Raw genomic sequence first — 15,740 nt, 5'->3', positions numbered from 1 at the left:
TGGCCCGGGGAGAGTTCATTTCTTCCCGGAACCGCGAAGATTTGTAAACCCACCAGGCGGGCATGATTTGACACCCGAGGCCTCTCCTGAACTTTGGCGCTCGCTTTCTGCGGCTGAGAGTGATCCTGCGGTTGCCTCTCGCGGTTGAAGACAAGTTATTGAGGGGACAGCGGAGGAAGGGGGGTGTATTGCAACTCCCGAGGATAGAAGCAGCGGCGTGTCCTTGCTGACGACAAAGAGGAGATCGGGCACGCTTGTTCCCCCTCCAGACCCTACAAACGTCCTCAAGCACTTACTGGGCACCCCTGCCCCCCCCCATCCTCCTCATGCCGCTTCTTCTCAGCCCTATTCTGACCTTCAGCACCTGCCTCGTGCCATTTGTTTCTCCTGTATGCATTCCTTTAAAAATTCAGGTGTTTGTTCGTTCCAAACCTTCTGATCTTAAGCGCCTCCCCTGCACCCCCCCCACGCACCCTTCTAGTAGCGAATCTAAGCGCGCCCTCAAGCCAACTTAACACGCCTTTCCCCAGTTCTGGCTCGCCACACTTCTTTCTGCGTCTCTCTGTCTGATCACCCGCCACCCTCTGTTTCTATTGTACCCCATTCATCCCCCCACCCCCCTTGCATCTCCAAACTGGCATGGCCTACTTCTGAGCTCAGCTTACTATTGTGGTAAGATCCCTGGGGACGTGTTGGGTGATGAATCTCTGCCCAGCTCATTCCATTTGTGACACAGCCTCCATTTCCAGCACCTGCCCTCCCCTCAGACCGCTCCTGAGTTTGGCAGCAGATTGCATTCGTTCTTTACAATGCACATCCTTTTGTTCCCAACCTCTACCAAATGCCAGTCCCCTCCCAGTCATTTCTGGCCACTTTATACAGACCAGAACCTCACATAGGTACAATATTCAAAAATAATGACAAAAGATGGCCCTGGGGCAGTCAAGGGTGAGGGATGTTGTCTCAGCTGGCCAAAAAATTACTCATTCCATCTCTGGCTATGCAGAACGCTTTTTCTTACTTGGTGGAATGGTCTGCACATGACTGCTGTGGCAGTACTAGGCTCTATTGGGGCAAGTTTCGCGGTGCAATACTGTAATTGCTCCATCTGTATGTGGGGGAATGTATGTGGCTCCCACAGAAGAATTTTAAGGTTCTAAGGATATTCAGTCTGCGTACAGGGCTTACTTCCAAGTAAACATGTTAAGAATCATTGTGTAAGTCATCCTAACCTAGATACGTTTTAAGGTGCAAGAGAAGCTAATAGAGCTGTGGGGCCAAAATGGCCTGTTCTTTTTGCCTTTGTCCAGCTGAAGGACCCTAAAAAGCAGGGCCAGAAGGAGGTGATGGAGGTAAAATATTATTCCTGGCTGTTCAGAAGGAATAGATCTACCATAACCCTGTCACTTTATGCTGGAATGGGCCTTCTCCAGGCAACAGAGAAAGCATATAATGATGCCTCCATCAACTCCACCACCATGTTGCAAAGCAAAACCTTCTTCCTAACAGGAATGATTTCCCCCAAAGGCGTATCCTTAATTTAAAAGCAGAATTGCTCAGCAGATCTTCTACAGCAGTTGATGAATGCTGAAATGTTATTTTTAATTAGGATCCCTGCCTTTTGGGAATAGAGCAGCTTCCTTCATTCTGCCTCCTAATTCAGGAGAAAACTTTCCAGGCAGCCCTCTTCGTCACGTGACCAACAGCCTCTTCCATATGGGCTTCTCTTAGGGAAGGCTGCAGGGCATTCTCTACAGTAACAGCCCTGTTCCAAGGAAATCCTCCTCCTGCTCTGGTGCTTTTACAGCTCCATCTGAATTATCCAAATTCCCTGTTTGTCCTCAAACATTTGCCCCTTTGTCCTTTTAAGTCCACACATCCTCCAACTCTGCCCTGCTCATTCAGTTTGGGAGCTACGCATCAATATTCAGAGCAGCTATGAGGTCATCTTTCTAAGGGCTTCCACTCTCCTCCTCTTCACCATTCAGGGAACACACCAGGAATTGTTCTTATGCTCCAGTAAGAGATCCCTCTCATGCGAAAGCCGGGGGTGAGTTGAGGGAGGATTAATGAGAAAGCTACCCACGCAAGCAAGCTTCCACTGGAGGCTTATTAAAACTATGTTATTCTTTGTGCACTCTGGATGCGATTGTAAGAGATGGAAGGAGAGATCTTAAGAGTGGCTTTGTACAAAGCTAAGATACAATCCATAACATAGACACCTCAAGAGGGAGGGGGGAACCATGCATGCATTATTGAGGAGATGACATAAGGCACCAAGTGCTTTGAGATTTATTGTCTTTTTATCCCATGGTGGGAATAAAACTAAATCCAAAGATCTATAGCCGCCATTACCATGTGATAAAAGAAAAATTAAAAAGTCGAGCTGCTGATATCTATTTTCAGAGTGGTAAGCTACTGCAGCCCTAAAGAGTTCTATTTTTAATTCCTTCCAATGGGTGACTGGATTCATGTTTGAGTCCCCCTTTAGGGCTGAAAGCTTTTGTAAGACTGCAGTCCTATAACCTCACTCACTGAAAGCAGAGGGACTTCTTTCTGAGCGCACATGCACAGGATTTTGCTGCAAAATGTCTTTTAAAATAGCAAAGGATTGGCTGGGGGTAACATGCTGCTAAATGTTAATCATGGTTCTTCCGCCATGATAATAGACCACCCAATGGTTTCACCTCTGTGTTTCAGTTTCTCCTTCTGTACAATGGAGAAGAAGGTCCTTACAGTTAGCTGAATGTGTGGTGGCACTTTGAAGATAGATATACGCATTAGCGGTTGTTACTGGCATCCATCTGTCTCGAGAGACAATGGATTGTTCTTCCGGGGGCAAAGCCAAACCACTGCGTTAGCAGCACCAAAGTGACCTACCCATGGCACAACCTGGGAAGTATGTGTGGAGGTCCTGGGCTGTCCAGACAACAAGGCCACCTCCACCCCCCACCTCGGCCTCACTGATGTGGTCCGAAGGAAAGGAAAGCAATACGTTTGGCATCAGCTTGGCTGCAGGAGTTGCTGGAAGGAGGCGTACAAGGTGCCATCCAACTGTCCTGAGGATACGTGTACGGTTTACTCCTTAGACTTTACTTCTCCTGAAGATATCCCTCAAGGCAGCAGAGTTTTCCTTCTCCTAGATGGGTCACCTTCCCAGGTGGACAAGCCCCACCTGCCCCTCACTTCCCTCTACCGCATATGCAGATACCACCTTCTTGACTGTTGGACCCACTATTAGGCTTGTCCACTTCATCTTCTGGAGCCTGTATTCACATTCAGAGAAAGCCCCTAACTCACTGAGGGTTTGAGAGCTGTCAGATACCCTCATCTGGTTTAGCCAGTCAGTCGGAGCCATTCCCAGGGTGTGTCTCATGCTGACAGCTTCCAGGAGTCACAGGTGAGAGCTGAGTGCAGGGTGTGGGGATCAAAGGTGGACAAACTACCCCAGAAGGAGCACAATGTGTCCCCCAGCATATTGCCCCTCCCTTAACACCCCATGCACCCCTAGTCAAAGGTGGATGATGTAGTGAAACTGGGAGGAGTTTTCTCAGGGTTGCAGAATGAAATAACAAATGAAGTTGCAGTATACCAAGATCAGGTCTAGCCCTACTGCAGACTCCTCTTTACCACAAAACCACATGAATGAAACACTTGCTTCAGATATCAGATTACAAAGGGGGCTTCGTTTTCTTCCTCCAGAATCCATTTAGAAGGGAGCACCAGGACAAGAGAGAGCTGGTATCCTTTTGACTTTCAGCATTAGTTACAAAAGCCAACATTTATAACTCTTACAAAATGCTCAGTGTGAGCTTTTGGGAAGACAGCTGTTTTATTCAGAGGTTTCCCTTACTTGAAGGATTATGGATAGAAAGTGTTGGGCTCAGCATTTTCAGCCCAAGGCCTTAATAGGGCTTAGAGGTAGAATTGGCTCAGAAGCTGTATTTTAAATGATCTTTAAATGCTGCCTTCTTATGTTTCAGGAAGGGCAACCCCCCCCCCCACCAAAACTTGAAGTTGATAATTTTATAGGTTAATACGCTGGGGGTCTTGCTCTAGAGTGAGACATGGTAGAGTAACCCTGTATAGATCATGGTAACGTGCATTACATGGGGCCACTTTGAAGATGACCCAGAAGCTGCACCCAGTCCAGAATGCTGCTTCCTGTTTGTTATTTGGAGCAGTGAGAGGGGTTCATATCACTCTGATCCTCAAGGCACTGCACTGTGTGTGAGCCAGTGTGGCGTAGTGGTTAAGAGTGGTAGACTCGTAATCTGGTGAACCGGGTTCGCGTCTCCGCTCCTCCACATGCAGCTGCTGGGAGACCTTGGGCTAGTCACACTTCTTGAAGTCTCTCAGCCTCACTCACCTCACTCAGAGTTTGTTGTGGGGGAGGAAGGGAAAGGAGATTGTTAGCCGCTTTGAGACTCCTTCAGGTAGTGATAAAGTGGGATATCATATCCAAACTACTACTACTACTGGTTGTCTATGAGCTACCTGTCCCAACTCAAGTGGTCAGAACATGTGTACAAAGTTCTAAGTGGTCTGGGAACTAAGTTCTTTACGAAACACCTTTTTCAACGCCTGCTGGCTACATGCTATGATCAGGAGGTCCCGTTGGCTAAGGTGGCAAAGAGTAGTGACACCGGACAAGGCGTTTCTGTGGCAGAACCCCATGTATGAAACTCCCAGGCAGAATTAGCCCTCTGCCCCATTTTTAGATAGAAGACCAAAACATTTATTTGGTCAGACCTTTGTTGCACCGCGGAATTTAACTGCTCCTATTTTAAACCTGGCTGTGAAAGTTGCAGTTTTTAAATATTTTAAGTTTTATCTCTCTTGGTCTTACTTTCATGCTTTAAGCCTCCCTGAGAAAGAGTGGGGTGTAAATTTAATTTCGTAAATTTGCCTGTCTTGTAGAAGAGTGACAAAGAGGTCTTTTTAAAAGCCTGATTGGTATATCCTGCAACTACATTCTCCAAGGCAAACCCCTGCATGTACAGTATGGAGATATTGAAAGAAGAATCCCTCTGGGCCAAGGTTGTAAAATTTGTACGTGCCTTCAGCATGAAGCAAGCGATGGAAATAGGCATGTCTGTATTGTTTGGGATGCTGGAAACAAAATGCCCAGCTTGTGCCCTAGATGAGGATGAAGCAGAGTAGAGGTGTGAGATGGAGATGCAAATATCAATGCACATGCGTGACAAAAACTACCCACCCCCGAAATGCACTATTACGTTTCTGCATCAGCAGTGTCTGTGGGTATAGAATAGGCTCTTTTTACTTACTGAAAATACAAATTAAATGTTTAAAAACTACAGGGTGGTGTTTTGATGGTGATGATAGGGTTGTGCAGATGCTGTGAAAAACATCTGCATGAGCAGCCCCCCAATCTGAAAGCAACTTGAGGTTGAGAAATAAAAGGGATACACCTCTCCACTCCTTGAACCTCACTCACTTTTCTCTCACAGGGCAGAGGTACATTTAGGGCAGGACTTTGGAGTAGAAGCTGCCTTGTACCAAGCCAGGCCATTGCTCCATTTAGCTCAGTATTGTCCACACAGACTGGCAGGCTTTTAGACTGAGTTGTCTCCCAGCCCTATCTAGCAGGTATTGGGTAGAGTCTTGTGTGGTTTCCGTATAGCTCCATGAAGGAAGAGAGCTAGATATATTTGATTTCGGGGCTAGGATTAATGTGGCATGTGTGCATCCATCTCCTGTAGGCCTCAATGTGTCTAGTCCTGCAGTGTTTGGCCTCAAAAGAAGGGTCCATATGGTGGTGGTGATCTGAAAGGATATTGCTCCCTTCAACATATAGGAATCTGCACCCTATCCCTTTGTGATTCAGTGCTTATGGATTCTTCCTGTGAATGTAACACAAATGGTACTATGTCATTGCATACTGCTACTATCTGAACAGTAATTACCCAAATATTTGGTGATACTGCAAGAATTGCTTGGATCCTAGTCTGTCACTCCTTTGGGGATATTCTAGTCACTCTAGCTTTATATCAGCTCATAGGAATATCTAAGGACTGCTCCATACTTTATGGAGTAAATGTGTGTGTGCATTGCATTGTATTTCTTTGTGGTATACTGTATATATGATGGATGATCACACTGGTCTTCTATGACTGCTTTTTTTTTTTTTTTTTTTTTGGTAAGCATTCGTCCTGATTTGTTTGCACAGTTTGTGGGGAGATTGTACCATGTCAGCTATTTACTGAGCATTCATTCTGATTTATTTGCCGGGGACATAATATAATGTTGCATGAAGCAATTGTTATCCCATATTTTCTGATGCATTTCCCCCCATCACATTCCCTATCACAAAAGACTGATTTTTTGGGTGGGGTGCAAGTAACATGTGTGTTGCGCAAGAGCACCAAATCAGTTCTAATTGTGCAACCTGAATTTCCACGACGGAATCCCATCCGAAAATAGCAACAGTCTGGAAATGACCCCTGCGCCTGCAAACACTCAACCAGTAATGTGTGAAGCAGAAAAACATTGACTAGAAGAGTTTAGTGTCTTTATGATGGTAAACAGGAGCTGTTCCTTGTGGCTTCCGGCCCAAGGCTTCAGCATGCTCAGTGGGGGCTTTGGGGGAAGGGTACACAGTATGTCCTGCTTGTTTCTTCAGCTGGATAAAATATAGCCCTCTCCTCATGCTTCCTAGCCTCTGCCAAGTAATCTGGGTGCTTTGATGGAGAGCTGCGCTGAGCCCTGGGAGCCGAAGTGCTGTCAATGGATCAGGCACTAATAAGAGGCGTGGGCTGATGATCCCTTCCATTGGCAGATATTGTCACTCATGCCATCTGCTCCCTTTCCAAGCTGCCAGTTGCTCATACGATCCGTATCATCTTTGCTCTCCTCGTCCTCTGAGAACCCAGCAACAGCCAGAGCTGGGATTTCCCATTTAGTTTGCTGCGCTTACCATCCTTTGCCCTAATTTTCAAGGGGTGGGAGAAGTCGTTCGAAAGGGCAACTAAGCATCAAAACGAAAGCCAAATCAGGCCACTTTTTCATTTGTGCAGCACAATCCTAAGCATGCTTACCCAGAAGTAGATCTCAGTGGGCTCAATCGGATTTACTCCTTAGTCAGTAAGTATGTTTAGGATTGTAGCCTTAGGCTTGGGATTTTGGACGGAGTCAGATAACTCACAGGTGATTTCAGTTCAGGATTTTTTATTTGTGATATTTACAGAGGCATGGACTGTGAACTTCATAGGGTGGAGGTCTTGGGGTTGCCATGTATCCCTTGAAGAAAAAAAGAAAAGACTGTTTATTTATTACCATTCCCCCAGAATTCAATAGCAGTGCTTTCATAGTTTTCTCTAATGTCCTTTTTGAAATTCTATCCAACCTGCATCCCTCGAGAGATAAGGCAGGACTCCTCAGGTTCCTTCTCCTCCTGTGAAACACCCACCCTTTCCACCTCAAAAATTCAGCCCTACTGCTTTATAGCAGAAATCTGAAAGGGGCTGTAAAATGCCTACAGTAATCTACAGAGCGGACTTTGCCGTAACAGGATTCCCTGGCAGGGCAAAAATAACTACAGTACTAGGATTGTATGAGCAATAGATCCAGATTCCAAATGGACTCCCACTGCTGTTACACCATTGACTTCACTGTAGAAACGTCCAAACTAAGCTAGTTCTGAACGAGTCCCTGTGGTCACTAACAAAGGATCAGGGTATAAGTGGGATTAAATGCTTAAGGAGGTTGTGTTTCAATCACATGCAGGGGGTTATATTGATCACCTGCTCTGGAAAAATTAAGGGAGGAATTTTCTCCTCAAAACATGTTGCTGTGGTAGATCAGGCGAGAGGCCGTGGCTGTGGCGGCATGCCAGTGTGTGGCCTAGGTAGTAGCTGATTTGTTGTTCCGAGGGAATACGAAATATATATTTCAATCCTGATTTATTTGTACACTCCTCGTTCCACAGTAATTACTATAAATGCTTGCTTCAGGTCAAGGACTGAAACCTCTCTACCAGGAGAATGCTACTGCTGGCAAAATTTATTTATTTTTAGTAATATTTGCTTAGGACAAAAGGGGGAGACAATGTTATTTGGCAGCAGTTCTTTATGGCGCCATTTTGGCAACAGGTGTGCCCCACTGCCCATTGGCTTGTAGGTAAAAAAAAAAAAGTATTGAAAACAGTCTATTAATGAATGTATTAGAAAACCAATCTCAGTGGAAGAATTAGCAAAATGGAACTAATTTGTGAACTTAGGGGCGGGGAAATAAGGGTAGAAAAACAAGCTTTGAAATCTAGGTTGGTTGTTCAAGGAGCGCTTAGATTTGAAAGGGGTATGTGCATGAAATGCAGGGAGAGGCAAACCACCAAGGATGAATGTCCAAATCTTGTAGGGAGAGGTGTGTCAGAAGGACTAAAGCTCAGAATGAGTGTAGGCTTGAAAGATGTTGAAAATAACGAAGGGGATGATTATTATTTCTAGGTTGGGAGCAAGAGGAAGAAGAGGGAAGTGGTAGATCTACTGGATGGAGAAGATGGAGATACGTTAGTGAGTAACAAAGGAGAATGAACTGATTAACTCTTACTTTGCTGCAGTCCTCTCTTTTCCCACAAGCGATACTCTGCTCAGCCTTGCAAAGATAGACCAAATGAGAGAAAGAGGGAAGTTGCAGCCCAAGATAAGTAAAGAGGCAATATAGCCCTCTAAACGAATTCAAATCTTCAGCTCCAGATGAATTCCTTCCTATTGTTTATTTGTTTTCATTCAGTCAGACACGGCCTTCCACTAGAATGATCACACAAGACAGGTTATTTAATAAAAAAAAAAGCATCAGAGCAACAGGTGGGGTACCCCAGGGTTCTGTCACAGGTCCAGTGTTGTTAAACATCTTTACAAATAACATGGACAAAGGATTAGAGGGAATACACATCCATTTTGTAGATGACATGAAGCTAGGAGCGGTAGCTAATCCCTTAGAAATAAAAACAGGATTCAGGTTGACTGGGTCAAAACAAGATGAATTTCAACAGAGATAAATGTAACATTCTGCATTCCAGTTGGAAAAACCAAATGCACATAGAATGGGTGGCACGTGACTTGTTTGTTGAATTTATATCACACCCTTCCTTGCTAAGGAGGCCAGGGCAGCAAATACACAATTTAAAAACAAAACAAAGCAAAAGCTTTCTGAAACAGATTAAAACACTCTAAAAACAATTAGAATTAAAAACGTCTAGAAGCAGTTGCAGTTGAAAACATTTTAAAAGCAATTACAGTTTAAAAGCATACTTCCATCCAACGATCTTGAGGTAGCCAGAACTAGACAGAAGCACATGTAAAAAAAGATGATTGTAGGGGTTTTAGTTGGCCACAAGTCAAAACAGGAGTTGGCAGTGCAATGTAGCCGCTAAAAAGCTAATGCAATTCTATCAACAGAAATGTAGTGTTTGGCTCCACAAGAAGTAATGGCGCCATTACTTTTTGCTTTGGTCAGCTTTGATGTGAGATAGTGTTCTGGGCTGCACAGCATATTGACAAACTGGAATGTGTTCAGAGACAATGGCAACAAAGATGGTGAGGATCTGGAGACCAAGTCTTATGGGGAAAGGCTGAAGGGACTGGGTATGTTTAGCCTGAAGATGAAAACATTTAAGAGAAAATATGATAGCTGTCTTCAAATATTTGAAAGGCTGTTGTACGGATGATGGAGCAAATTTGTTTTCTGTTACTCTAGACAGCAGGATGTGAACTAACAGGTACAAATGATCAGAAAAGAGATTTTGCCTTAAAAAGAGTAATTACTTCCTGATGCTAAAAAGCTGTTTGACAATGGCAGAAATTATATTGGAAGGTGGTGAACTTTCTTTCATTAGAGGTTTCTAAGCAGGTTGGGTGGCCACATATTAAGGATGCTCCAGCAGTAGATTTCTGCATTGTCAGGGAATAGGCTAGATGATATTTGAGGCACCGCCCAACTTTATTATTCTTGGAGAACCATAGCATATACGCACCATTTCTTATTTTAATCCAGGAGCTTTCCAGTCTTACTATTCATTCTTCTCTGAAATGTAATTTTCAGGTAACAAAGGTGCCATGCAGTATACAGCTTGCTATTTGTCATGAGATGTAAGAATAACCCAAGGCAAAATGAGTTAAATCTTAAACCATAAAAAGGTTTATCTTAGGGAAAACAGCAGAACATAATTTCAGATTTATAAAGCTACCTTTGCAAAATTCCCGAATAAAGCCCAACACTATGCATGTGCATTCAGAAGTAAGTCCCATTAAATTCAATGGTACTTATGCCCAGTTTGCAACTTTAGCTGAAGACAGTACATGTTAGAAATCAAGGCCAAAATGGTGAAAGTTATGAGAAATCTTAACATGTTTCCAGTATGTTTGGAGATACATTTGCTCTTCTCAGTCAGAGCATAAAACAAGAATGATTTCTATCCATATCTCTGCTTCCTACCATATTGCTGACCTTCAGCAACCATAGATTTGAATATATCTATCTCATCCTGTCTGAATGAGTCTAAAGCTTGGTCTGAAGCTCAACATCAAAAAAACGAAGATCATGGCCACTGGGCCCATCACCTCCTGGCAAATAGAAGGGGAAGAAATGGAGGCAGTGAGAGATTTTACTTTCTTGGGTTGCATGATCACTGTAGATGGTGACAGCAGCCACGAAATTAAAAGACGCCTGCTCCTTGGGAGAAAAGCAATGACAAACCTAGACAGCATCATAAAAAGCAGAGACATCACCTTGCCGACAAAAGTCTGTATAGTTAAAGCTATGGTTTTCCCAGTAGTGATGTATGGAAGTGAAAGCTGGACCATAAAGAAGGCTGATCACCGAAGAATTGATGCTTTTGAATTACGGTGCTGGAGGAGACTCTTGAGAGTCCCATGGACTGCAAGAAGATCAAACCTATCCATTCTTAAGGAAATCAGCCCTGAGTGCTCACTGGAAGGACAGATCCTGAAGCTGAGGCTCCAATACTTTGGCCACCTCATGAGAAGAGAAGACTCCCTGGAAAAGACCCTAATGTTGGGAAAGATGGAGGGCACAAGGAGAAGGGGACGACAGAGGACAAGATGGTTGGGCAGTGTTCTCAAAGCTACTAAAATGTGTTTAACCAAATTACGGGAGGCAGTGGAAGACAGGAGTGCCTGGTGTGCTCTGGTCCATGGGGTCATGAAGAATCGGACACGACCAAACGACTAAACAACAACAAATCTCACCCAGAGTTCTGGTTCAGGTTCAGGAAGTATCATCAAAAATTAGGTGTTTGTGAGCCAATAACCAATATTTGATGATCATAATTGAAATTATAATCAAAATGCTTTTGATTAGCTCAAAACCGACAAATTTATAATGATAGTATCTATACAAAAAACAAACCTCTCTTCCTGTATATAAAACAACAGGAGTGATGCAATGATGACATAATTTCACATAAATATCTCGTCCCAGCTGGGAGACAGGAAGTAGGTTTGGGACTGGAGGAAGACACAAGTTTCCCATAATATTCAGTTGACCTGAAAATACCTGAAAAGTATAATGATTAAAAGGATGGGTTTGAATTATTCCTCAGCACATCAGAGTGCCACATTTGTCTCACTTGACCTTTAGCACTAGGAGGCCTGACTTTTTAAAAAGTTATCAATTGACCAAATGTCCTGAATAAACAGGACAACATATTTTTTTCCCCTTCCATGATTTTTTAAAAAATGAATGCTTATTTCAGTACTAACGAGGCAACGATGTATATGCTATGCGTGTAAACTGGAGTTTGTGGCAAAATGTAATGGCTTTTGCTATTGCATGAATGCCTATGGTTTTGTTTCTTTCCTTTTCTGTATGATTTCCAAGGAATAGCTGAGGTGCAGAATAAAAGTCCTTTCATAAATATTGGTTTGCAATATTTGGGACTTCCCCACTTTTTGCTTTGTATTAAAGCGGCAAAGCCAAGCCCTGTGTGTCTGGGACCAATCTTAGGCTGTGTATGTAGTCCTGTTTACTCTGCACCCCCACAGCTGGTTTGCAAAGAGGTATGCACACAGTGTTAGCCACAAAATCCATGTGCATCCTAGCATTTTTTTAAATTGAATACAGTGGTACCTCAGGTTACATAGGCTTCAGGTTACATATGCTCCAGGTTACAGACTCCGCTAACCCAGAAATAGTGCTTCAGGTTAAGAACTTTGCTTCAGGATGAGAATAGAAATCGTGCTCTGGCGGCGCAGCAGCAGCAGGAGGCCCCATTAGCTAAAGTGGTGCTTCAGGTTGAGAACAGTTTCAGGTTAAGAACGGACCTCCGGAATAAATTAAGTACTTAACCCGAGGTACCGCTGTACAGTGTTTTGATATGTTTTCCCCTGGTAATGTGTTTGTTGTGCACACAGCCTAATACCCACAACCAATAATTACTACATAATTGAAGTCTGTGGTTCTCTCTCTCTCTCTCTCTCTCTCTCTCTCTCTCTCTCTCTCACACACACACACACACACACACACACACACACACAGTCTTCTGTCCTCTGCCTCAGAGGGGTCTTTTTCTGGAGGCTTTGTCTGACAGGAAAGAGGACCCCTCCAAGCCCAGCAAATGAAAGAAGAGGCCTGATGGCTTCTCTTCTGTTGTCTTGCCTGCCATAACTTGTTGTTGTCCCAAACAAAGCCCCAGGTTTTCCTGGCACTCAGTCTCTCAGGCAAGAATAAAGGCGCTGGAGTCTAAATAAGCCCCCTGAGGACTCTTTGATAGGGACAGTTGCCGCCTGGGACAGCTGAGAAAGATCAGAAAGGGGGGTGGGTGTCCAGTGTCTGCATTTACACAGCTGTCGCCTTCTCGCCTCATCACTGGGTTAACTAGCATTTTCAGCCTGTTTTCCTTATGGATTTTCAGAAGGGACCTAAGACCATTTTGGCTCGGGTTATTGAAGAAACAAAAGGGGAGGGGGGCAGCCCATGCCCTCCGCTGCTGCTGCTTCTGTGTCTCCTCGTTCCCCTCAGAAGAGGGTGATTAGGGACTCTGGTTGGGGGAGGGGAAGCACATGGGCTGGCACATCACTGTGTGGGTTTGCATTCCACAGATGCCTCTGATGATGCGCCTGACGCAGAGAGCCACACACATTATTAGCAGGAAGGTTGGGTTTGAGGCAGCATGGTGGAGGTTGTGCAGAGGGCAACGCTAGACCAAACATAGATCCAACAGGCAAATCAACACAGGCAGAGCACGGAGAGGGGTCTCTTGGAAAGGTCTTGTTTCCAAGATGAGGAAAGAAGCAGAAAGCTCAGGTTGATTAATCTTAAGCAAAGTGAATTATTACTGTTTATGAGGACTGCCAAGGATGGGGCAGAGCTGCTCTTAGGAATCGTAGAACTGTAGTCAGAGAAAAGCGAGGAGCAATCGCCCGAGGGGAAGTAAGGCACAGAAGCAAAGGAAGTTCAGCAGCAGCATCTACCTATGTTCTCCCTTTTCCGACCCTCTTTGTATATGGAGATTGGGGGGACACACAAAAAGAAGCTTGGTCTCGTTTGGCCCTTAACTACAAGGTTTTTAAAGTATGTTGGCCCCATCAAATTCTGGTGTCCCCATAACTTAGGCTTCCTTGCTGAAGAGTTTTGGAAACTTTCAGTTGAGATTTTGTGGTGGGACGTATCTCACATGGCAGCATTGCTGTTTCCGGTGCATGTGGCAGCAGGCACCCTCACATGCCTCCTCTTGCATCATCAGATGGTTTGACGACAATCAAACGCAAAGAACATATATCTGTTCACTTCAAAATTCATTTGAAAGCATGTTCTGTGAGACGTGGATAGATGTTCCCCATCCTTCCTGGTGCTTATAAAGACTAGAATGATTCTTTGATCTGGATGATACTCCAGGAACATGAGAGCCCTGATGTCTTCACTGAAACAGTCAATCAATACTGGTTGCTCCCTGGGTTTTGAGCATTAACTTGTTATTGTTGCCAGTGTGATGGAGGTGAGAGTGTCTTGCCTGCTGAACTTCCTAGCTTGCAATAATGGCTCCAGAGGACGTTTCTGTCCAACAGTTTTAATACTGAGTAAGTGCGCTTGGAATGCTTTCCCATTTCCTACATTTGAAGGATAGACAAGGCTCCATTGCTGGGGCTGCAGTTTGTCCTCCTATCTCTGAATCCACTTGACAGCCTGAATGAGGCTGCTCCATAAAGAAAGGGAGCGAAGGCCTTTGACAGCTGCTGTGCTCACTTCTGCTCCACCAGAAGCAAAAGGGTAAAAGGTGACGTCTGTACAAAGGTTTGCTGTGCGACCACTGAGCAAAGTGACAGATTCATGGCACAAAAAGCAGACATGGGAAACCTGTCATCAATACACTTTGGACACATCCAAACTGGCAGTTTTTCACACAACTGCTGAAAATTGTATGAGCTTATTAAAGGGACATAATTTTCAGCGTGTTTTTTATTGAGTGTGGAGCAACTCTACTCATCTTCTTTCCTCATCAAAGCATTTTTTAAAATATCTTAAATGACAGCCAATGTACATTATTGTACTCATGCACCTACTGAATTATGTTAGCCAAAACCAAACCTACTTAAAAGCAACTTCATGATCCGTTCTCAATCTTCCTTGTCGCAAAAACTTAATTTTCCAGCAAGCTGCAATAACTTATTATTGAATGCACACATATTTATAATTCAGCAATTTCTTATTAAGTAAAAATAAAACAAAAACGATATCCAAACCCACTCTGGCATTTTAAGTGCACCTCTTAATGGTTGGTTTTTTCCTCACCACATGCTCTGGCCATCATTTGCGGCTCTGATGCAGATTCCTTATCTTCACGAGGCGTGGCTGATTGCAATCTGGGCTACGGCCTTCTGTGTGGTGGTGCCCATTCTGCCAAATAGTTTGGCAGGCAAAGTGCACCAGGCCCCTTCACTTCTTGGTTTCAGGCAAGTGGTAAGGATGTTGCTGTTTAAAAAACACCTTCAGCTGATTATTTTTCTGCCTGGTGCTTGGCTGTGTCCGAATTAGTACCATGACTTTTGTGATGTTAATGGCTGGGTTCAGAAAAAGTGATTGTTTTATATCTGAAATATTGTTTTTGGTATTTGGATTTGTTAGCTGCCTTGAATTCCTTCGAAAGTAGGTGGAATGCAAGTTTTTAAAATAAAAACGAAACAAAAAAGTTATTGTCGAGCTTCCTCAAATATGAAAAGACCCAAACCAAAATAGAATCAATGGGGTGTACTTACAGTAGGGCCTGTCCAGACTTTTTTTTTTGGGGGGGGGTACATTTGTGATAATTTGTGTTCATGATGCTTTTGGTGCAGTGACACATGATCCTGCTTTCAATACTGTGGAAAAAGCTTTGAGGTTGTAATATCGCTTCATTTCCAGTCAATGCATATCCTGCAATCTTCTGCTGATATCCTGAAACTTTTATTTAATGCCTGGTTTATTTTTAAATGCTCTGGTTTATTTTCGTCCAGCATTTGTTGCGCTATAGCCTCTCAGGCCAGCAATATTGTGGTAACATTGGGGAAGCATTGCAGAACAAACTACAGTCATACCTCATGTTACGTTTGCATCAGGTTGCGTCCTGCGGCAACCCAGAAGTACCGGAAAGGGTTACTTCTGGGTTTCGCCACTCGTGCATGCGCAGACGTGCAAAATGATGTCGTGTGCAGAAGCGGCGAATCGTGACCCGCGCACGCGCAGACCCGGGTTGCGTTCCTTTCAGGTTGCGAACGGGCCTCCGG

General features: G+C 44.1%; 1 protein-coding gene and 1 long non-coding RNA gene across 3 annotated transcripts in view; one reads left to right on the top strand and one right to left on the bottom strand.

Moving 5' to 3' along the window:
• PCBP4 (poly(rC) binding protein 4) overlaps positions 1-15,740 on the top strand; it is a 39,878-nt gene that overhangs the window by 1,131 nt on the left and 23,007 nt on the right. The gene's annotated exons all lie outside the window — the stretch shown is intronic.
• On the bottom strand, positions 7,172-12,339 carry LOC310838880. Its single transcript, XR_014561202.1, has 2 exons — positions 11,389-12,339; positions 7,172-7,260 (listed from the first exon to the last, which is right to left on the bottom strand). It is a non-coding gene; the product is annotated as an uncharacterized lncRNA (long non-coding RNA).

Source organism: Podarcis gaigeae, assembly GCF_964106915.1.
Source record: "Podarcis gaigeae genome assembly, chromosome: 2".
Lineage (NCBI taxonomy): Eukaryota > Metazoa > Chordata > Lepidosauria > Squamata > Lacertidae > Podarcis > Podarcis gaigeae.
This window is presented reverse-complemented; position numbering and strand designations above follow the sequence as displayed.